This window comes from Hetaerina americana, unplaced genomic scaffold, assembly GCF_022747635.1.
Source record: "Hetaerina americana unplaced genomic scaffold, ioHetAmer1.1.p SCAF_47, whole genome shotgun sequence".
NCBI classification, from domain to species: domain Eukaryota; kingdom Metazoa; phylum Arthropoda; class Insecta; order Odonata; family Calopterygidae; genus Hetaerina; species Hetaerina americana.
Window position 1 is genome coordinate 1,340,712 of NW_027287063.1, and position 24,802 is coordinate 1,365,513.

Genomic DNA, 24,802 nt, shown 5'->3' on the forward strand with positions numbered 1-24,802 from the left:
ATTCTCATTCTTAGAGCAGCACAGCTGGTATAAGATAGGATGTGTGTCACCCGATGATGGTCCTGTAAACCGAAACGCGTTGTACGTTACTGCTGAACTGGTGGAAAAGTGCAAACTTGTTTTCTCATAATGATTAACTTCCCATGAATCTCGCCTGAATCTGTTGATTCGCACACACTGTTCAAATCGCGCATAAAAGTGTACCACTGCATATAAATTGCACAGGAGCTATCCTCATATTCACCCGGATATTTTAGAAAAATAACTGAGTGAGGAAAGGATATGGGAAATTCAAGCAGTTAATGTTTTTATTACAATCAAACGAAGGACCATGCACATATTTTCGAGAGAGAGACAATGCAATATAAATATATACAAAATCCAAGCCTAGAACGACTGGCCCATTAGCTCAGTTGGTTAGAGCGTCGTGCTAATAACGCGAAGGTCGCGGGTTCGATCCCCCCATGGGCCAACTTTTTTCTTTTTTCGTTTTTGTCTCTACGTCTAAAGGGGCACGCGTTATTTCCTTTCCACGTTGAAAATTTCCCACTTTTCTTTTTTTTTTACCTTCCGATGCTTGTCTTCGTCCTAACCATTTCTAAACGTCGAAAGGATTCTCGGAGTAGAAGATGCTGTTCAAATTTTTAAGAAGGGAGCAGGGTGGAAAATGGCCCCCATGCACCCTAGACACAGCCAGGCTACTTGATCCGGGAAGAGCTCCATCCTCAGTCATCGCCACCAACCTTCCAGCTGATTACTATGGGAGCCAAACATGTCCAGGATAAGAGATGAAATACAACTTTTGAAATGAGGAAATTACAAATTCCCTTTTGAAATTAAAGGGAATTTGGAAGTTATCAAGAATAAATCTATTATATATTTAATCTAACTAATTTTCTAATAAAATGGCCTGCAGGTGCTAATTCGAACGAGCTCGCCGACCGACACGGCAACATTTTTCGGGGTCCGAATCGGCAAGAGTGCGTGCTATTACCATGGCTCCTTGTATGCCAGGAGACAGTGAGCTAACTATTCGGTGCACTTATAATTTCGAGTTAATTCTCTCTAAAATTCTCCAGCTTAATCCAAAAATTACAGAATGGTACCGATAAATATTTAGTGATATGAAAATTCAGTTATGTTGCTGCCTTGCCTGAAGTGTTTAGCTATATTGGCTTCACCATGCAGAGGGCGAGAGGGCCTCCCAATTTCCCTAAAAAAATAAATCTAATTTCCGTTTGTGAATTAATTGTTGACTAGCGAATGGTAAGGGAAGGCTAGGGTAGACGTTGAGATAAGAGTTGCTAAACTAGAACAGGTGAAACAATATACCTATCTTGGAAGTGTTTTCGATCAAAACTACAGTAGAGGTGGGATCAGGAGGGGAAGAATTGCGCAGGGCAAAGAAGCTTTCGCGAGGATGTGGAGGGAGTTGATGACAGGGACGATGAGTAAGGATATTAAGAAAAGACTCGTCAACACTTTGATACGGAACGTGGTTTTGCATGGAGCGAATTCTTGGTCGTTGAAACAAGACGGTAGGCGTAGGTTGAATGTTTTTTGAAACGTGGGTGTGGAGAAGGATGGAGGGCAGAAAGGGAGGCAAATAAGGCATTAGAATTGGAGGGGATTGTTCAAATAAGACAAGAAAGGTGAATGCAAAATATTTGGACGGCGAAGAAATGCTCCGCGGTTTTTGAGGCGTTTCTTATCATTGGTTAAAGCAATTAATCTAACTTCAAATTTCAGCTCTTTCTCTGAATATCGCCTTCCAGCCACGTGGGCTAAACTAACTAAAGGCATGGAAATTCAAAACTTGCTCCATCACGGCGGACATTCAATTCTTACAACGCTGTAAAAAAAATAAAGTCTATTAATACAGATTTCCCAAGCACAAAAACAACGCTGCAAAGGTCACTGCTCCCTGCAAAAAATTTCAGTTGAACGCGGAAATGAAACAAAAATACGCTAAACGCAACCACACGAAGGAACCTGCGAACAACTTGAATTCGAAAATCAAAAGACATTGAAACCCCACGCTTCAGGCCATCTTCATTGACAGACTCCTCGACATGAACGACATCAAAGATCAAAGACAACTCAACACACCTCAAAACTCTTGATCATAAATTCACAGCAATAAAAAAAAACATATGAAGACCTGGAACCGCGAAAGGTGAAAGAAGGAATTTCGTGTTGAACTTTTCCTCCGCACGCTTCACCCAAGAAGAAAACTCTTTTTCCTGAACGAGGGACTCGAACACAGCCTCCCGTACAGCTAACCTGCACTTGCGGACCTTGTCTTTCACACTAATTCCACCATTAAAAATCACAACCAAACAAAAAAGCAGCAGATAAGACATGCCCGGACTCCCCAACTAGAGCAAAACATTGTCAATCTATCACAGAGCACAATCATTAAATTCAATGATCGGCCGTGCCGTGGCGCCGATCTGACGCCCGTACCGTCGAAATGCCAAAACTACAAATATGACTGTCCTTTCCTCGTGCTTCTATGCTTAAAAAAATCCATATCAGTGTTCTTAGAAATTTGTACACACACACATACATAAAGGAAGACCTGGTACTCGAAAAATCACTTTAGCTCGGGTGGAGCTGTCGGTGCTCAGAGTGAGATTCCGGGGAGCAAGGAAATCGAACCCAGGACCCTCCGGCCAGCAGTCCAACGCTCTACCCACTGGACTACCGCGACCCAGACAAATATATATATATATATACATATATATATTAATATTTATAAATATATATACAGTTATGTATATGTATACATAGATGTATGTATACATACATTATATATATATATATATATATATATATATATATATATATATATATATATATATATATATATACGATTGTATGGAAAAACTCACACGAGCGGCACAATAATGTGCTGACACAATATAACACAAACAGAAAAGAATAGACACATTTAAAAGAACACTCACACGGTAAATTGTTCGAGCTTTCGGCCCTCTCAGAGGCCTTCTTCAAGAGAGACTATCTCTCTTGAAGAAGGCCTCTGAGAGGGCCGAAAGCTCGAACAATTTACCGTGTGAGTGTTCTTTTAAATGTGTCTATTCTTTTCTATTTGTGTTATAAGGTGTCAGCCCATTATATATATATATATATAAATATATATATATATATATATATACATGTATAAATTTATTTATTTTTTTATCAGGTGATCTACCGATTAAGGTAGGTTTTTGGATGGACACAGCTCCTAAATAAAAATTTTGTGACTCCTAACAAAACACAAAATCCATCATCCTACTCTATATCAAATCCCTCTTTATCTCTGAGTACTTTCTTCCTCCCTTCATCCCGTCCAACATCCCTATCCTGTTCCTTCCCTTTCCTCGTTTGCCTTACATTCTCCCGTTTATAACAGTCTTCAACATCCCACTGTCGGTCAATACCCCCTTCAGCCACTTTTCCTGCCTACATAGGATTGCTCCCAACAAACCCCTCCCTTCGCCACCCATACCAAATACTTCCTCATTTGTTTTCTTCTCTGTCCATTTCACCTTCTCCATTCTTCTCTACACCCGCATTTCAAAAGCCTACAGTATACGTCCATCCTCCTGCTTCAATGAATAAAATACTACCCAGATACGTAAACTGTTCTACCTGCTCTAGATTTTGCCCTCCCAACTTAATGTTTAGCTTAGCCTTTCTCTTTCTAGAAAATCGCATAATCTTTGTTTTATTAATATTGATTCTCATCCCATACCTGTCGCACTGAATTTCCAATTCGCCCAGCAATGCTTGCAACCCCTTGGCTGACTGACAAACTAAAGCTTGGTCATCAGCAAACATAACAGAGTTTACGAATTCCCCGCCCACATTCATTCCTACCTCCAGTCCTTCCCATGCCTCTTTGATCATTTCCTCTGCATACAGGTTGAACAGCAATGGTGATAATGGGCAACCCTGCTTTACACCCCTTCCTAACACTGCCCATTCGGACTCCCCATTTCCCACCCGCACCTGAGCAGTCTGAGACATGTATAATTTGCGGATTAGCCTCCTTTCCCTCCAGTCTATTCCTATTTTCTGCAATATACTCATTAGTTTTTCCCAATTCACTCTATCAAACGCTTTTTCGAAATCTACGAAACAGGCAAATACCTCCTGGTTGTGTTCTAAATTCCTCTCGATTAATAATCTCATTACTGCAATGGCATCACGCGTACCTCTCCCCTTCCTAAACCCAAAGTGATCATCCCCTAAGTAATCATTTGCCCTACTCTCTACCCTTTTGTTTATGATCCTGAGAACAACTTTAGCTGCGTAAGATATCAAACTAATTGTCCTATAGTCCTCACATGACGTGGCCTTTACCTTTTTCGGAATAGGAACTAAAACTGATCTCACAAAGTCTTCCGGCCAGATTCCCTCCTCATAAATACTACGGATCAGCCCATATAGCCTCTTCCTCCCACATTTTCCTAAGCATTTTAAACGTTCCACGGGAATGTTATCTACCCCCACGGCCTTATTTAGTTTCATCTCCCTTAATGCCCTTTCTATTTCATTGTCTAGTATGCCTGGACCTAAGCTGTCCTCCTCTACGTCATTTTCTTTTTCAATGTCTAACTTTGTTGGTCTGAGTTCTTTACCATACAGTTCTTCTATATACTCCTTCCATCTCTCTTGGATCTTTCCTGCGTCAACTATTACCTTACCCGCCCTATCTCTAACTGTTAGCATTTTTTTGTTTTGTTAGGAATAATAAAATGCCTGTTTGGTAGTTGTGTCCATCCAAAAACCTACCTTAACCGGTAGATTACCTTAAAAAAATATATTACATATGTATATATATATATATATATATATATATATATATATATATATATATATATATATTTTAAGGTAATCTACCGGTTAAGGTAGGTTTTTGGATGGACACAACTACCCAACAAACATTTCATTACTCCCATCAAAACGCAAAATCCATCATCCTATTATTCTATCTCAGGTCCCTCTTCATCTCTGAGTACTTTCTTCCTCCCTTCATCACGTCCAACATCCCTATCCTGTTCCTTCCCTTTCCTCTTTTGCCCAACATTCTACCCTCTATCACAGTCTTTAACATCCCACTTCCGGTCAACTCCCCCTTCATACACCTTTCCTGCCTACATAGGATTGCTCCCAACAAACCCCTCTCTTCGCCCACCATACCAAGTACTTCCTCATTTGTTTTCTTCTCTGTCCATTTCACCTTCTCCATTCTTCTCCACACCCACATTTCAAAAGCCTCCAATCTACGTCTATCCTCCGGCTTGAATGACCACGTTTCCACACCGTACATAGCTACCCTCCACATCAAAGTTTTTACGAGTCTTTTCTTAACAACCTTACTCAAAGTGCCTGTCATCAACTCCCTCCTCCTTGTGAAAGCCTCTTTGCCTAGCACAATTCTTCTCCTTACGTCCCTACTACTTTGACCGTGTTGGTCCAAAACACTACCGAGATACGTAAACTGTTCTACCTGCTCTAGTTTTTTCCCTTCTATTTTAATGTTGAGCTTGGCCTTTTTCTTCCTAGAAAATCGCATAACCTTTGTTTTATTAATATTGATTCTCATCCCATACCTATCGCACTGAACCTCCAATTCACTCAGCATTGCTTGCAGCCCCTTGGCTGACTGAAAAAGTAAATCTTGGTCATCAGCAAACCTAACAGATTTTACGAATTCCCCGCCCACTTTCATTCCTACCTCGAGTTCTTCCCATGCCTCTTTGATCATTTCCTCTGCATACAGGTTGAACAGCAACGGTGATAATGGGCAACCTTGCCTTACACGTCTTCCTAACACTGCCCATTCGTACTCCCCGTTTCCCACTCGCACCTGAGCAGTCTGAGACATGTATAATTTGCGGATTAGCCTCCTTTCCGTCCAATCTATTCCTATTATCTTTAATGTACACATTATTTTTTCCCAACCTACTCTCTGAAACGCTTTTTCGAAATCTACGAAACAGGCTAATACTTGCTGATTGTATTCTATATTCCTCTCGATTAATAATTTTATTACTGCAATGGCATCACGCGTACCTCTCCTTTCCCCTTCCTAAATCCAAACTGATAATCCCCAAAGTAATCATTTGCACTACTCTTAATTGAATATAAAATTAACTTCGCCAAAAAATACTGAGTAGGAATCATCAGCGAGAAATACCACAGAAGGGCAAATTGCAAGGAAGATAATGCAAAAGAAAGAAAGTAACCATAAGTTTAATGTTAATAAGAGGGGGATAAGCGCGGGGATCATGGGTATTGAGATGGTGGCTGAAGCTGAAGAAGTTAACGGTGCATTAGGGCAGTTGTCGTGGGGCATAGCATAGGCCAATGATGGAGTTAGGAATATACTACCTTGATCAAAAATTTCCCGGAATTTATTCAGAAAATTAAAAATACAAGTTTATTCATCTAAATCTATATTGTCCCCTTCAAAGTAATCCCCATCGACTGCAACACACTTATGCCAGCGCTTGATCCAATCCTCGAAACATTTTTTATATTCGGTTTTCGGTATGTCCATCAGTGCTTCCTGCGATTTTTCCATTACTTCCTATCGGCTGCTAAAACGCGTTCCCCGTAATGGTTTTTTAACTCGATTGAACAGAAAGGTGTCACAGGGAGCCAAATCAGGTGAATTCGGTGGCTGTTGGATGGTATTTGTTGCATTTTTCGTCAAAAAATTACGAATAATGATAGCACTGTGCGACGGTGCGTTATCATGGTGCAAAATCCACGAGTTTTCTGCCCACATATCTGGTCTCTTTCGGCGAATTGCTTCACGCAAACGTCTCTTAACGCCCAAATAATACTCTTTGTTTACTGTCTGGCCTTCTGGCAAAAATTCATGATGCACTACACCGTTGTAATCCATGAAAACCGTCAGCATTGCCTTCTTTTTTGACTGAAAACGACGTGGTTTTTTTGGTCTCGGCTCATTTGGTGAACGCCATTCACTTGCCTGATGTCTGGATTGCGTGTCGTACTCATAAACCCACGTCTCGTCTCCAGTAATGATCCTTTTGATGAATGTGGGATCGGATTCAGCCTCGCAAATCATGTCTTTTGCGACGTCAACACGGTCTCTTTTTTGCATGAAATTGAGGTCTTTTGGCACCAACTTTGCTGCTACACGACGGAAACCCAAATCATTAACCACAATGTCTTGGGCGGATCCATAGGCAATGTTCAAGTCCTCCGCTATTTCTCTGATGGTTAATTTGCGGTTATTGACCAACATTTCTTTTACTTTATCAATTTTTTCACCGACTTTCGATGTCGATGGTCTGCCACTGCGTTCATCATCTTCGATTGACTCACGACCACTTCTGAACCGCTCGTGCCACTGGTAAACGACCGTTTTTTTAGAGAATCGTTGCCGAAACACTTTTCCAACATTTCCAACGTCCGTGCGCCACTAAATCCGTTTTTTACGCAAAATTTAATACAAGTTCGTTGTTGCAAATTTAAATCCATTTCTGCAATTGTAAAAAATCGCCAACACACACAGAGATAGATGTACTCTTGGCTACGTAACTTTTGCAAATGCCAAGTTATGACACTAAGATTTAAAGGGAATATCAACAACAGATGTACCAATTTAACAAAAAAAACAGAACTCAAATCGGAACGATGGGAGCGCCACACGGTGGTTATTCCGGGAACTTTTTGATCAACGTAGTATATGCTCACGTGTAATGAGCTAACTGTATATTTATGTGTTTCCTAGCTCAATTTTAAGAAGTGATGGCAATAATTTCCATTAATATGCTAAATATAATAGGATCCCATAAACAACGTTGGTGACTTTATCGTATTTATGTTAATTTCTCGACGCTTACCAGATTTGATCTTAAAAAAATTTGCTAAAAATTCGTGAACGCTTTAAGAACCAAATGTGACACAACCTCATGTAACTTTGGTCCGTGAATGCCTATAATTTGGAAATTCTGAGAAAAAAGCACGTTTTGCCTACGGCATGTGCCTCCGGATTCCAGTGAGCATTTTAAAGGCTTTTAAAGCGCAATGCTTTGAGGCGAGAGTTTGCCCCGAGAGACCTCTACTCTTTAGGCTATATTAATTCTAGTCTGGAAATCAGTATGCTAATGCTGACCATAGTGGCGTATATTTTATTAAGATAGTCTACTGAAATATTTTAGAATAAACGGAAAGAAAAAACAGCTATTTTTGCAATCATCCGTGTGATTGACGGGTCACTGGCACGGGAGGAATCCCTCGCAAACCCCTAGCGATTGGGTGAGTGCGATTCGCAAAGATCGCACACATTCGAGTGATTGAGTGATTGCGCGCGGGAACTTGGGTCCTTCTTTTTCGATCTTATTTTTATTTCGATTTCGTTTTCATTCCGGTGGGAGCGCACGGGGTCCCCGACATAGGAGATAACCCTGATAGTGTTTTTGAATGCGATTCACGAGAGTGACTGATATTCCTTAGCATCCCCTAGTGGTCGAGTGGCTGTAAGTTTGTTTCCTTTATTTATATTTTCATTGTTTGTGCGTGATTGAGGCACACCTCCCAAACACACCCAAGTGACCCAGTGGGTTTTTCCTATCTTCTTCCCTTACTTGTCTCTTCGTTTTTACCTCCCCTCCCCCTTTAAACAAACCTAGTGTCAATCAAGTTTGCGGTCTCAGCCATTACGTTTTCCATTGCTTCACGACCGCAGGTTCGGTTCGTTCAGTTTAAGTTTACAAAAAACAGCTACATTAATTTGACTTAAAACAGCACTTTAATAAAAAATTGAAAGGAATCAATAGAGCTGTTTTTTCTTTCCGAAATAGATGAGTACCACCACGTCAAGCCTGAAACTAGGAGGTTTATTTTAGAATTTGTTATACTGCATTTGCCATATGCTTTTAGATGAATTGTGAGTTGGCTTTAACTTTTCCTTGGACAAAGATTTCCTGGTAACGGAAAGTCGTGGTACACAATTCACATTGTAAAATTATTCGAGCGAGGAGACGTTGTTTTTGACACTTCGTGAAAACTATTGCCGTGTTCATTTTCGATAGCACTTCGCATTCTAATCCCAACTACCGCGTTTGGCTCCTTCATTTGTCTATTTGCTTTTTCGCCTCTTCATACAGCCGAAACATTTTTTCGCACTTCCACTTTGTCTAGAAATCTTGCGTACACAGTTTTATCGCAATAATTAAAATTCTTGCCGTATGCGATGTTAATCCATCCTTTGGTTAAGAATTAAAAAAATCCACAGCGACAGCCCTTTCCGCCGTCAATTTTCCTTTTATTTACTTTTCGAATGTTGGCCCCAGTTAAAGCGACAAGCAAGCCCTGTCACACCCTTAGTTTTGATAGGGGCTGCGATTACGCACGAGGCATTCTCGGGGGATGTCTGGGAAAGCGGACGAAGCAGTGGATTTTGCCTCTGATTGGAGGAAATAGTGGCGGGAAAAAACGCGACCTTTTTCGTGAGGTTGGGCGCGAGGGAGGGGGAGCAGGTGCAGGAGGGCGTCAGAAACCAAAACGACCCACAAAACACCGCTCGGACCCTTTTTTGAGGACTCCTCCCCCGCCCCCTTTCCCTCCCTCCCATCCCCTTTGGCACCTTTGACCACACGTTTCGACCAGCCAGGGAGGGTGTGTGGTTGCCTCCCCTCCGGGCTTCGGGAGGGGGGGGACGTGCCCCCTCCTCCTCCACCGCCACCTACCGCATGTATGCATGCTTCAATGTACGTGGGCCAAAGCGGCCAATCAACGGGCGCCCCTCCCACCCAACATGCTCGTCACCACCAATTGCTGCCCCCTCTAACCAGCTTGAGTCTGAAGTGAATAGCGCCCAACTGAATTCGTAACTAGTAAGTGCACAAACACATATACATAACTCTGTGTATGTGTGTGTGTGTCCCGTCTCTGCAAGCCTTTCCGTGATGACTCGTACCAGTCGGTTATCGTCTAAATGAGTTTCATTCCCACATTCAAAAGTTCATCGCTTTCAGCAATTTTTTTTCCCATAAATTCATTCATCAACCCACAAGTCTCTACTGCGAAACGCGCATTCCCCGAATGCATCGAAAGCGGCATTTCTTAACTTATCCTCTGCCCCAGTCGTGTATTCTCCGTATCCATAAGATATTATGAAAAGGACGAATGAGTTTCCATTGGTCATGATCCAACTGTGGACGGAAGTTTCACCGCCACGTGAATATCTGAAATATTCCGTGCGCATGATATACTATATACGAGGGTCATCCGGAAAGTAGTACCCGTTCGTGCCGCATGAAGTGCTGACGACGCGAGTAGCCGTTGGACGAGGTCAGATAGCTTCAGTGGCTTGTCTGCCTTCTCTGAGCCAAGTTGCGTGACGCTAGCATTGCCTGTGTTGTTTCTGTGATTGTTTACAATGTTTAAAAAAATTGAGAACGCCGCCAGTTGTGAAGTGAGGGCAGTGATTAAATTCCTCAATGCAAGAAACGTTCGCCCATGTGATATTCATCGCCAATTAAAGGAGGTGTATGGAGACAATGTAATGGACGAGTCGTCTGTTCGGCGGTGGTGTCGCAACTTCAACATGGGGAGGGGGAACACACACGACGATGAGCGTTCGGAGAGACCGTCTGTCATTACAGACCAACTGGTGAGCTCAGTTGACGAATTCGTGAGGAACGATCGGCGCGTCACAATTGATGACATCTGTGAGCATTTTCCCAATGTTTCTCGAACAATTGTTCATGAAATTGTTAAACACCATCTGCATTATGCAAAAATTTGTGCAAGATGGGTCCCTCGCGTATCTCAATGAGCTGGCGGCGAAGGACTATGCAGCAGGAATACAGAAACTTGTCACACGTTATGACAAATGCCTTAATTTGCTTGGAGATTATGTTGAGAAGTAGTTTAAAGTATCCTCTTTCAAATAAATTTTTTTATGTTTGTTAATATTTACTTTTGTGTCTTTATTTCACGAACGGGTACTACTTTCCGGATGACCCTCGTATGTATGGTATACTCTAAATGCCGGATGTACACGTCTGTTCATTTCGTTTAAAGCCTGGCTGATTCTCTCTTTCGTCTCCCTTATGACGTCATCTTATTTGCTGTGGCGAGTCAATCCCAGTGACTTCGTCCTGCGTCATATTGCTGTCAGAGTAATTTACAGCAGCAATGCACGCGACATAATGTGTGAATTCTTCTCCGCGGGAAATCAGTGCAGGGCGATTCGATTAATTTATTCGATAATCCTCTCACGAAGGAGCTACCGAAAACACTCACACGAGATTGAATGCTCCGTAGTTTTGATGTTTGACCAACGGCAATGCACCCTGGGATGATTGGCGAAGAGTGGAGCACCAAAGAGGAGGAGTACGATGCCGCGTGGACGGGGTTTGATGCCCGAGGGGGGTGCCACAGTTGCCGTAGACCTTCCAAAACCCGCCTTTGATTGGGTAGACAGACTACCTGTGATGACGTGCATAAAATAAGATGGTGCCCACCCAGATATGTGGTTTAGCTGCGGGCGTATCCATCATGAGGCCGCGGGGGGGGCGGGGAATGCGGGGGCAGGGGGCGTTCGCATCGCTTTCCTCCTCGGAACGCGCCCGCCTCGGTGCTACCGTCGCCCGCCTCCCCCGACTCCCCGCCCGAGTCAACCCCAACCCCCGGGGCCGGCCCCCACACGCGCCCGAACCCCACTCCGGCGCCGACCATCTCCAAGAGAACCCTCATTCCCCGCACACAAACACACGGGCCTCTCCTCACCGGGGAAAACCAATTCCACCCCGGGTCCCTACTCTATATACCCGACCCTGCAACCGTTGGCCACCTGTCCCTCCGACCCCCCTCGGCCGAGACGGCGGTGCCGACCCATTCGAAGATCTCCCACCTACCCTCCTGGCCCCCACGCCCACCCTACCCCCTTCCACCCCCGACCGTGCATGCAGAGGCGGGAGGGCAAGCGAGCGAGCGTCTTTAACGCCCTGCTAATTAATTTTAGAATGCCTTCGGTTTCCCTGCGCTGATTCATTGGTTCACTCGGCGTTTGCCAAATGACGATTGGCCACTGCTGGGCTCTCCTTCAAATTTAAACTGGCGCCGGTTTCCAGCCTCCCTTTGCTCGAAGTCTTGGAACAAATAAGAGCCAATCTTGTGTTTAGGCCCCATTAACCGAATCTGGAATACAAATCGTAACTTTTCGTTCCTGTAGATCTTACCTCGGAAGCATCATGTTGGAAAATCGAAGAAGGAAGTGTGTGATGAGATGCGACAATCACAGTCAACAAGCGCTAGCTGTCCACGTTAAATGATCATGCTCTTTTCCACGGACACTATTTTGAAATACACTTACTTGAGGCATCATTAGGTACCTGATGATACCACAAGTCTGTGGTATGCGTGGTATCTTGTAATAATGTCTGTGGACAAGAGCAAGATGACTTAATATGGGAATTCCACGAAGTTAGGCCTGAAACTGTTAAGTGTATAAGTGCCAGGAGGTTTCTGACGAGGAAATGGAGATATCCTTATATCTTTACCATTAGGGGTAAAAACATTCGCGACAACGAATTCCATTTTTGTATAATGTAAGCATTATAACTTTCACTAGCGTAGCATTTCCCATGTAAACATGGCGATTGCTGCGCGGGGATGAAATGAACACACAAATGCATTTTACAGCATAAATCGTACTTTCAATTGAGTAATAAATAATGAATTAAGACAATATTTTACAAAGTATGTTATGTAGAGGCCAAACTTAGAGAAACGTCAAATCATTATGAAAGTTTCCTTTGCAGTAACAAAATATCCGCTCGATTCCGCCTTCCATTCCAATGTTTCCCTTTTTATCTACAGCCACATGATACCCCGCAAGCCCCCGCTAGGGCGTGTGGCGGGGGGTGTTAGGTTACCACCTGTAAACTGGAACAAAACCACATGCTAAATTATGTCTTTTAATATGTGTTCCTATTCCTTACAGCTTAGGTCCAGGAATACTAGACAATGAGATGGAAAGGGCATTAAGGGAGATGAAACTATATAACGCCGTGGGGGTAGATAAAATTCCCGTGGAACTTTTAAAATGCTTAGGAAAATGTGGGAGGAAGAGGCTATATGGGCTGATCCGTAGCATTTATGAGGAGGGAATCTGGCCGGAAGACTTTGTGAGATCAGTTTTAGTCCCTATTCCGGAAAAGGTAAAAGCCACGTCATGTGAGGACTATAGGACAATTAGTTTGATATCCCACGCAGCTAAAGTTGTTCTCAGGATCATAAACAAAAGGATAGAGAGTAGGGCAAATGATTACTTAGGGGATGATCTGTTTGGGTTTAGGAAGGGGAGAGGTACGCCATTGCAGTAATGAGATTATTAATCGAGAGGAATATACCTGTAGAACACAACCAGGAGGTATTTGCCTGTTTCGTAGATTTCGAAAAAGCGTTTGATAGAGTGAATTGGGAAAAACTAATGACTATATTGCAGAAAATAGGAATAGACTGGAGGGAAAGGAGGCTAATCCGCAAATTATACATGTCTCAGACTGCTCAGGTGCGGGTGGGAAACGGGGAGTAAGGCAGGGTTGCCCATTATCACCGTTGCTATTCAACCTGTATGCAGAGGAAATGATCAAAGAGGCTTGGGAAGAACTCGAGGTAGGAATGAAAGTGGGCGGGGAATTCGTAAAATCAGTTAGGTTTGCTGATGACCAAGCTTTAGTTTGTCAGTCAGCCAAGGGGCTGCAAGCATTGCTGAGTGAATTGGAAATTCAGTGCGACAGGTATGGGATTAGAATCCATATTAATAAAACAAAGGTTATGCGATTTTCTAGAAAGAAAAAGGCCAGGCTTTACATTAAAATAGGAGGGCAAAAACTAGAGCAGGTAGAACATTTTACGTATCTCGGTAGTGTTTTGGACCAACACGGTCAAAGTAGTAGGGACGTAAGGAGAAGAATCGCGCTTGGCAAAGAGGCTTTCACAAGGAGGAGGGAGTTGATGACAGGGACTTTGAGTAAGGATGTTAAGAAAAGACTCGTAAAAACTTTGATATGGAGCGTAGCTATGTACGGCGCGGAAACGTGGTCATTGAAGCAGGAGGATAGACGTAGATTGGAGGCTTTTGAAATGTGGGTGTGGAGAAGAATGGAGAAGGTGAAATGGACAGAGAAGAAAACAAACGAGGAAGTACTTGGTATGGTGGGCGAAGAGAGGGGTTTGTTGGGAGCAATCCTATGGAGGCAGGAAAAGTGGATGAAGGGGGTGTTGGCCGGCAGTGGGATGTTGAAGACTGTGATAGAGGGTAGAATGTTGGGCAAAAGAGGAAAGGGAAGGAACAGGATAGGGATGTTGGACGGGATGAAGGGAGGAAGAAAGTACTCAGAGATGAAGAGGGACCTGATATACTAAAAAAAATTTGCCTTGTTGTATAGGTATATTTTACGCTTTTCTTTGTTTATTTTGACGAACTTAGTTTTTAACTCTATAAGAATAGCCTTATGGTCACTGATTCCGTCTATTATTTCAATGTTAGTAATGATTTCGGGCTTAGATGTCGCAAAGAAGTCTAGTATGCTTTGGCCCCGTGTTGGTGATTTCACAAGTTGTTCTAAGGAGTGTTTTGTGAATATATGAAGGAGTTCTTGGCATGAATCTCTGTTTTTGGCAGATTTTCCTACGCAGTAGTTGTCCCAGTCAATTGACGGTAGATTTGTGTCCCCAGCGATTATAATAATACTGTTGCTATGTCTGCTGCTGATAGTGGATATTTGTTCGTCGAGCTTGTGTAGGACGTCTGTGTTAGAATCTGGGGGTCTATAAAATGAACACGCGAATAGGCTTCTGCCGTTGTAGTCCTTAATGTTGCACCAAACGCTTTCTATATCATCTACGTCGCATTCATATCGTTGGCTACTAAGATGTGACTTTACTGCAATGAATACTCCCGCACCCAACCTATTTGGTCTGTCCCTTCTGTAAATTGTGAAACCGTTTGGAAAAACCTCATTGTTTGCTATATCTCCCGTGAGCCAACTTTCCGTTCCAACTACTATGTCTGCGTTTGTACTGACAAAAATATGTTCAATATCCGATATTTTGTTTCTAATGCCACGGCGGTTTATTGCTTTGATTTTAATTTAGTCAATTACTTTTTGTTTTTCGGTTTTATGTACCTTTACAAAACTGTTTTGAGACGATTCGTGGTGAACAGAGACAAAAGAATTACATTCACTTGCATTGCTATCTGTTATGTATGTAGAGGCACCAATTTTATTAAATTTACGTGGGTTATATGTTGTTTTAACGCAAGTGTTTGTTTGTTCATTTTTTTTGGGGATTTGAGAGGCATTACCTGAACTGAATTGACAAAAAGCGCTGGATTCTACTTTATTTTTCCCAATATATAGTAGAGTAGGATGATGGATTTTGTTTTTTGTTAGGAGTAATAAAATATATGTGTGGTAGTTGTGTCCATCCAAAAAACCTACCTTAACTGGTAGATTACCTTAAAATATATATATATATATATATATATATATATATATATATATATATATATATATATATATATTATATATAATATAACTTTTTGAAAGTCTCACGGACGTGAATAATAATGTAGAGCACTTAGCACTAGTGGACACAGACAAAAACACACAAAAAAGAGACTCACTACCTTTCGAATTTTCGGTGGTCGCAGCCACCTTCATCAAGGATGAGAGGGATAGAACTGAAGTGAATACGAGGGCTGGAGCGATGGATGGAAGGGGAAGGTGGGGAGAGAAATCGGAAGGGAAGGGTTTGGAGGGGCAGGGTGGGGAAAGTGTAAAAGTGATGGGGTCGAAGGGGGGATGAAAATATGTTTGGAGCAGGTTAATTAATGCCTAATATTGAATCCTGGCCAATTCCAGGACTCCAAGAGCCAGATGTAGGATTGCTCTAATGTTTTGAGTTTCAGTGAACGATCAGAGGGTGGCTGGGATGCTAACATGGATACACGTAGCATTTATCAAAGGGAGTGTTGTGTTCGGAGGCGTGTTTGTGGATAGGGAGCATATCAATTAGGGAATAATTCTTGCATGAGGCCTGGTGGTTAATAATTCTAATATTAAGGGGTATGGTATAGTGTCCAATATAATAGGCAGGGCAAAGTTGGCGCTTCAGCATGTAAACTACATTGCTATATGTGCAAGTAGAGGAGGGAATTGGTGGGAGAGAGTTAAAAAGCGGGTGGGAGTGGGATGGGATTTTGGTTTTGAAAATAGGGCATGTTTTGCATCTAACTTTATAGCATGGCATGGGAGTGGTTTTGGAACGGGGTGGGGATTTAAGGAGAGGATTGGTTGATTTGAGAAGATCCCATAGGTTGGCGGGGCGTTTGAAAGTAACAGAGGGGCATTTGGGAAAAAGGTTGGCGGTGGTATTATGTTTTTGAGGATAGGGTAGAGGTCTTTTAGGATTGATCGCAGAGATTGTAAGCCCGGGAAGTATTTGGTGCAAATTGAAAGAGGGTGGCGTTCCGCGGCAGAGGAAAGTTTGGGAGTGTAGGCATGTTTTGGGATCCTTTTGTTCAGGAGGGATTCGGGATAACCTCGTTTGAGGAGGGAACAGTGTAAATTTGAAAGAAAATTATTAAGGGAGTCGAGGTCATTGCAGCTTCTGTGTCCTTTTATGGACAGGGAATGAGGAATGGAGCATTTGGTGTGATATGGGTGGCAACTATCATAGTGTAAGTATTGTTGTTTATTAGTGGGTTTTATATGTACACGTGGTGTGAAATATTTGGCCTAGTAATGTTACAATTACATCCAGGAAGGTGATTTGGGAGGAGGAAACTATAGAACTGAAGAAGACAAGAGGACGAAGCATTGAGGTCGGAAATGAAAGTTTTCGGGGAATCCTTTTCAGGGAAGTTTTCAGTCCACTAGTGCTAAGTGTTATACATTATATATATATATATATATATATATATATATGTATATATATATATATATATATATATATATATATATATATATATATATATATATATATATATGTATATATATTTTCGAAGCATAGAAAATCATCAGCGAATCCACTTCTTAGATGAATGTGATGGTTGAGTGGGTGAGAGAAGCTTGTCTCAAAAATAAATTAATGGAAGGAGGTTGCAGATCAATCCGCAGATTAAGGACGCAAATATCCAAACCATTGCGTCTTCAATCTTTGGAGAATATTAGCCACAAATTCCTCCCACAACCTCATTTGCTTTTCGTTTGAATGATCATGATACATGTTATTTCTGTAAGATATTTTGTGCGGTCCTCTCCATAACTCATAATTTCACGCGTAGAATGTCTAGTTCGAAAGAACCATGCAAACTCTTGCAGGGATATTCGTCTCCCTTTCAAAAAAACCACCTTTTTATAAAAAATCAGCCATATAAAATAAAACCCACTGGATAACGACGGGGACGCTTAATTATTGCGACAGCAATGGCAAATATTGTTGAATGTGTTACGGCAAATTATTTATATTCATTAATGAACGAATTACGCAAACAACATTAATCTCAAATGTGGGCGACTCTGTGAACAGTACTTCTTTCTGGTGTATTCTAAGCCGTTACCGAGGCCACCACGGAGAACTTTGTGAACATGACACACACATTAATTACTCAATATGACAACGCGATAGTTTTAATGCATTTCTCTGGCAATTGAGTCATGCGGATTATGTCAGTGGACGCCCAGACGAAGGGGAGTATCATAAGCCGGGCGATTTCAATGGGACGAATAGCCCTTTAATGCGTAAATACGGATTCGGCTTTCGAGACGGAGGCAATTCGACCACATTCTTCGAAAAAAATTCCCTCGATGGGATTTGGATTGGAGGTGAAGTTGGTCGTTTGGACGGGTGGTGTCCAGGCCGAGGGCTGTTTGCCTCGTCCTTCGCCCTCTCGCCCTCCTCCAGTTCCCGGTTTGGGATTATTGCGGCGCTGCCCGGAGGGGAAAGGGCGGAAGGGGGGGGGGGCGGAATGAAGGACGGGGTGGTGCGGACGGAGGCGCCTTGGGATTCGCGGCGCAGACGACACGCGATGGTGCTCGGGGGGATGAAGATGATAGAGGGGGCGGGGGTTGGGGAAAAAAAACAATCGAGCATCTGCCGCTGCGCTTCACCACTTAATATTATGCGGGGGCTCCTCGGGCGAAAGGGATTGATCCTGGCGTCAGAGAACAGCGCCCCCCGCCCCCCCCCCCAAACCACATGAGCACGCAATGCATTTCAATCGGATGAGAGCCGAACGGAGGCGAAATAGTTCATGGCGGCCTCCAATGTTTCCAAATAGTTGCATTCCCAATCACAATTCAGAAGCGAAGACGGTTGGTCTAAAACTAAAGAGTGCTCGCTTCTGCGCGAACTGCAAACGAGGCGACACCGGGTGGCGATAGCATGAAGTAAATGCCAGCGGGAACAGGAATGAAGAGAGGAAGGGCACCTTAACCCCAAAGGAGCACCGGAGGAGCGAAGGAGTTCGATCTGCAGCAGCGAAGTAAAAACTGCGAAATCGATATTACAATCGAAGTTCTATCCGGTGAAAGGACTCCACGAGATAAGTGGCATGCGAGTGGGCTCGGTCTCTATCTTTCGGGAAATTTCTCGGAAACTCGGCACCCGTGGTGTTTAGGCATTGCCACACCGAGAGTCCGAGTTGGTTGACGAGAGATCCATATGAAAATCCTACGGCGCATGCTCTGCAAGTGCTTGCTAAGGTCGGACGGGATTTCACTCCCGGCACGCTTAATAAATATTGCTAAAATGGCAGTTATTAACCGAGAAATTATCGTAATTCAAGCAAAGGAAATAATGCTAACAAATTACTTGGCGGACGCGGCAGTATTAACGGTTCAAGTATTTACCCTACCACTGTGAGATGAGCCCATGGCAAGGGCCGCAATGCAATAGGAGAGAGAATGACTTCGGTATGATCTATGTGCGAGCGTAATTAATCCTTTATTACCACATCTCGCAATTATTTAGCGGGTAAGGCTAAGGAGCAAAAATAGGATGGGAAAAGACGAGCGCCAATGGGCATCATCAATACAATAATCCATTGGTGTGGCCCCATCTCACCTTCGGAGGATATTTTCTCGCGCCTCATCATAAATTAGCACTGGGTATTACATTGGTTGGTGGGCAACCATTGCTTCCAAAAATCAAACTCTTGCGATGATGATCGTCTTTCATTTACCGTGAAAAATCTATTGGCCCAGATTTTGACCTATTTCTTCAGTTTCAACGACGGAAGTAACCGTTATAATTCCCATAAATGTGAATCGGTAACTTGGAGAATTAATCGCCAGCTTTGGCCTCCTATAGATTCTCAAAACTATGTGAAAACTGATAAAAACTATATGAAACCCGATGTCAGAAAAGCATACGTCATCCAGATCATGCCATTGGGTATCATATTTCGACTTTAATTTCTGCTTTTCGAGATGAATTCTCGCGATGGTCTTGCTTTCTCGGACAACTAGATGAGGCTGGGGGCGAGGGAATAGAAGGGCGGAATGGGAAGGTTGAGATGATCACTGAGCGAGGCAAAAGGGATTGGTTCCCTGCACTCCCTGGAATTTCCATCCCTGTCTCGCCTGACCCTCCCCTTCTTGCGGGAGGAGACCCTCGGCAGGGTCCACCACCCCCGCACAACATGCGGAAAAAGATAGTGAAGGACCCCCCGGGACACACGGAGGATGACTTCCCAGAATTTTCCATCCGGATCGAATGGAGAAGGGGTGAGTGGCAGACGGTCCCGGCGTGCGCCGTTCCCCGGTAGGTGGCCGTGGAGGGTGTTCTAGGGTGGAAGGGGAGGAGTGTGGCTCCGCGCCCTCTCCCGCTCCCCTCACTTCCCCTACTACCCGCACAAAGCGACGCGTGCCCGGGGAAATGCAAAGAGCGCCCGCCGCCGACGGTGTTCGACGTCCCAGGGTGCGACTTCTAAAGAGCCGCGCCGTGAGCGCCCCGTCTCTCCCGTCCACTCCCCGCCTTTCTCTCCCTTGACCTTCCGACCCGGCAGCCGGCCACGGGGGTCGTTGGTTCGAAACATCTTGGAATACTAACTTGAGAGTCATCAGTGCTGTCCGGTTCCAAACCTCATGCAGTAGACGAGCATCGAAAAAATGAATGAAATGAGATTCTCGGGAAATACGAAAGCTACCGTAAGCGCCTATTTGATTAACGGAATTTGAATGAATTAGAATCTTAGAATTTTATGAATTGGTGAGGCGAAAATATTATTGCATGCTACATCTGTATATATGTGCACCATGAGAATTGAATATGAGGTGACATGCACTCAAGAGAATACTAAGAAATCTGCACGCATGGCATTGCATGACAGAAGCAAGCATTAGCAAGAGGATGAGCGGCTTGGCGCTCCACCTGCGAGACATTTGGCTATTGAGACGAGGGAATAAGCGTGGATGTGAAGGATTTTTACGTGCAGATGTGGCAAAGAATGCAGAATACAAGCGGAGCAGAGAGGAAGAAAAACGCTGAATTTCTGATTGGGGTGCACGGAAAGGAGCACCGATCAACTTCGACTTCACTCCGTGGGATGGTTGGTCCATTACCGTTTAGCAAGCCGCCATCTCCTCTACCGGTATTCATTCGCTTGTAATATGCATATCATTACTATTGCTAACCTTCCGGTTAAGATATTTTTGGTTGGACACAAACACCACCCCGGTAGGACGACTATTCCATTGCCTCTCCTGGAAATACGCGATGATTTGTATTTAAAACCCCGCAAGCCACCGCTGTGGTGTGTGGCAAGGGGTGAATACACACCAGACTAAGTTTGACCTAAACATTTTCCCCATAGCACGGTCGGGCAAACTCTATTTAATTCTGATCCATAATAGCTTGAGGGAAAATTACATCTTAAATCTATCTGTTATACATTTAATGTCTTGAATATTATCGTAATGTATTACGATGGAGCTAATAGTACATTTTCAATACAATTGCCAAAGACACATCCTTCCAATTTATGTGCAAGAGATTTAATCGATAATTGAACCTTCGCTCCGTGAGTGATTCCCAACTTAGGCCCTCTGATACTTTAAGTACGTTGATATAACATTATAGAGCAATGCTAATATAATGTAATAGCGAATTTAATAGGGCCTGATTTAGTGATCTCCCATGTAACTAGAATGTGGAGTCTATCCCCATAAAGTCTGACCACATGAACGACAGACTAACCGGACAACACCGGTATGAATCGATGTGCGATCTTGACTGTATTCATGATATTTTCATTATTTCAGAATGTTCATTTCATTGTAAATAAAATTCGATAATCATTCAGACCTCCTCTAAATCCACGTTTCTGTTGCAACAATAGAGTTGCACTCGAGGCGAATCTTTTTCCCATTGCGCTTTGCATAGTGTTTCTTAAGGAATATTGGAGAAAGTAATTATGATACTGGTGCTATTGACTGTTTTATTTAAAGTCATCGGAGTGCTTGCTACCGTCTCTTGGCGTACTTCATTCCATGTTCGGCAATTATAGCACTTCGGATTTCGGCTCGTCCCTGTTTTCTGCAGTGCTTAATGTGTTCTTCCTTGACTTGGACGCTTCGAAAATCTTGAGCTGTCGTAGTTTTTAATTCGTGGCATTCTATCTTCTATTCGTTTATATATAAATGATTTAAGCTTTTAAAAGTCGCATTACATTGGAGGGGTCAGCGGTTGACCCATTGCTGAATAAAATCATAACACTAATTGATAAGACCGTCAACGGTGGGCTCTGGGAAATGAATGGAAAACTCGTAGCCGTAGAGTATGTATGACCCGTCCGTTTCTGTCTTACCTTACGATATTTAAATATAAGGTGTGTTCAAAAAAGACAGGACTGATTTTATGCCTTGTTTATTACGATGTATACAGCTTAATCGAACTTGTCGCCCTCAAAGTACATGCCTTGGCTGACGACACACCTTTGCCAACGTTTCTTCCAGCTCTCGAACCCTGGTTGGTTAGCCGCCTTAGGGATCCTCTTCAAGTCCGTCGTACAGTTAGTTTTAATGTCCGCAATAAAGTCGAATCGGCGCCCTTTTAAGGTTGATTTCAACTTAGTAAATAGGAAAATAAGTCCAATGGAGCCATGACTGGAGAGTAGGGTGGCTGCGGGATCACGGAAGTTCCGGTTCTTGCGAAAAACTCGGTCATTAATAGCGCCGCGTGAACCGGTGCGTTATCGTGGTGGAAACGCCATGCATTGTTTCTCCGCATGTCCTGCCTCTTTCGGCTCACTGCAACCCTCAGCCCCTTTATAACTTTTAAGAAGAAATCTTTGTTGACGATTTGACCTTGAGGGACGTATTCGTAATGAATCAGCCCTTGCCAATGGAAGAAACCCATCAGCATGACCCTCACATTGGACCGGGACATGCGAGCTTTCTTTGGCCGCGGAGAGTGAGGACCTGTCCACTGAGAAGACTTTGTCTCAACATCAATACCGTAAACCCAGGTTTCGCCACCGGTTACGATGGTTTTAAGAAACTCTGGGTCGGCATTGGCTCGATCCTGGAGTTCCTGACATTTGTCCACACGTTTTTGTCTCTGTTCATCAGTCAGCACCCGCGGGACGAATTTTGATGCGACGCGCGTCATACACGAACTGCCTGTCAAAATTGTCTGACAGGATCCAAAACTATGTTCACTTTCTCGGCTATCTCCGCCCGCACCAAATCTTTCACGAATATCACATGGTTTGGATTTGTAGAAGTGGAAGGCTACCTCGTTCGGAAATCTTCATCTGTCGAGGTTCTGGCCGATTTAAAACGACTATACCCCTCAAAACACTGGCTTCGACTCATAGCTTCAATAACAAAGGCTTGCTGAATGATTCCAAATGTATCCGTAGCACTTTTGCCAAGTTAGAAACAAAATTTCACGCACACACGCTGCTCCTCGAGCTCCTTCATTGCTGCCGTTGCACGCGGCGACGAGCAGGTTAAGACACGTACCGCTGCTGCTTTGTAACGACTCGACGTAAACAAACCCAAGAATTTTGGTTTAGTTATCAGATGTGTCGCTTTGTGGCGCACTGTGCCTCGTTTCGATCCGTTGAACGGTTTGCGCGGAATAAAATCAGTCCTGTCTTTTTTTGATCTCATCTCTTATTAAGCGATGACTTCGCGGTGGTAAGGAGAGCAACACCGTTGGGAGGAGGGGGGAGAGGGGAAATGGGGGGAAAAGTGCTCATCAATGAATGAACCCTGCTGCGGAGGATTGCCCATGTGCTAACCTCCGTTCCTAGACTTAAAATTTGTCGTCTAAAATAGCAGAGAGAGACGACGCCTCGTATCGGTGAGAATTCCCTGCCGCGACCGAAATATGCAATATACGTAGGTGTTCAAGGCTCTCTCTCGATCCCCCCCGGCCCTCTCTTCCCCCTTTCCCCCCCACCCTCTCCACACTCCCATACACCGGTTGCATCGGTGATAACATTGCAGTCGCTCAGGACGGTTGCCATGGGCAGACCTCTCCGTGGAGGCGGGGCGCCACAGAATGGAGGAGGGGTGCGTGAAAGGGGGCCAGTGCACGCCTGACGACGCAATCCTTGGCGCATTGGTGCCTCTACGCGCACATCTGCGCGTAGAGGCATGGGGTCAGCATGTGCTGGGGCGCGTGCATCTTGGCTCATATGGTGACCCACTCTTTTCGTGATGGAGGCAATTACGTCAGCCAGGGGTTTCTGAGGTTCAACCTCCCTGCGAAACTTGTGGGCACCAATAGTCTATTTCTTCGTCTAAAACTTTGCTGTGCTCGCCGCAAGAGCGGATGGCCCCGGTACCGTACTCGCACGAATGAATTGCGCATTTTTCGCGCATTCTTTGATTTGTGTGCGAATTCATTTGATTATATTTTGGCTCGTATTAATGAACACTCATGTAAATATATGCCACACACACACACGTACATACACACACACACACATATATATATATATTATGTACATTATATATATATATATATTATGTACATTATATATATATATATATATATATATATATATATAATGTATAACAATAAGCAATAGTGGACACAGACAAAAACACAGAGAAACACACAAAAAGAGATGCTGCTGAAAAGAGTTCTATCCCTCTCTTCCTTGATAAAGGTGGTCACGACCACCGAAAATTCGAAAATTCGTCACTTTTGTGTGTGTTTCTGTGTGTTTATGTCTGTGTCCACTAGTGTGAAGTGTTATACGTGAGACTTTCAAAAAGTGTTATATATATATATATATATATATATAGAGTCTCTCTTGAAGAAGGCCTCTGAGAGGGCCGAAAGCTCGAACAATTTACCGTGTGAGTGTTCTTTTAAATGTGTCTATTCTTTTCTATTTGTGTTATATTGTGTCAGCCCATTATATATATATATATATATATATATATATATATATATATATATATATATAACACTTTTCCCTTCCTCCCACATTTTCCTAAATATTTCAATGGTTTTGCGGGAATGTTATCCACCCCCACGGCCTTATTTAGTTTATATATATATATATATATATATATATATATATATATATATATATATATATATATATATATATATATATATAAACTATATAAGGCCGTGGGGGTGGATAACATTATATAAACATAACATTATAAATATATATATATATATATATATATATATATATATATATTATTAGGTAATCTACCGGTTAAGGTAGGTTACCAAAAGTCCACAAAACCAACTGCGA

The 24,802-nt window shown here is 43.2% G+C and overlaps 1 non-coding gene across 1 annotated transcript; it reads left to right on the forward strand.

The window, feature by feature from the left end:
- The first annotated feature begins 398 nt into the window (after nucleotides 1-398).
- TRNAI-AAU (transfer RNA isoleucine (anticodon AAU)) lies at nucleotides 399-472 on the forward strand. Its single transcript has one exon. It is a non-coding gene; the product is annotated as a tRNA-Ile (tRNA).
- Nucleotides 473-24,802: the final 24,330 nt, after the last annotated feature.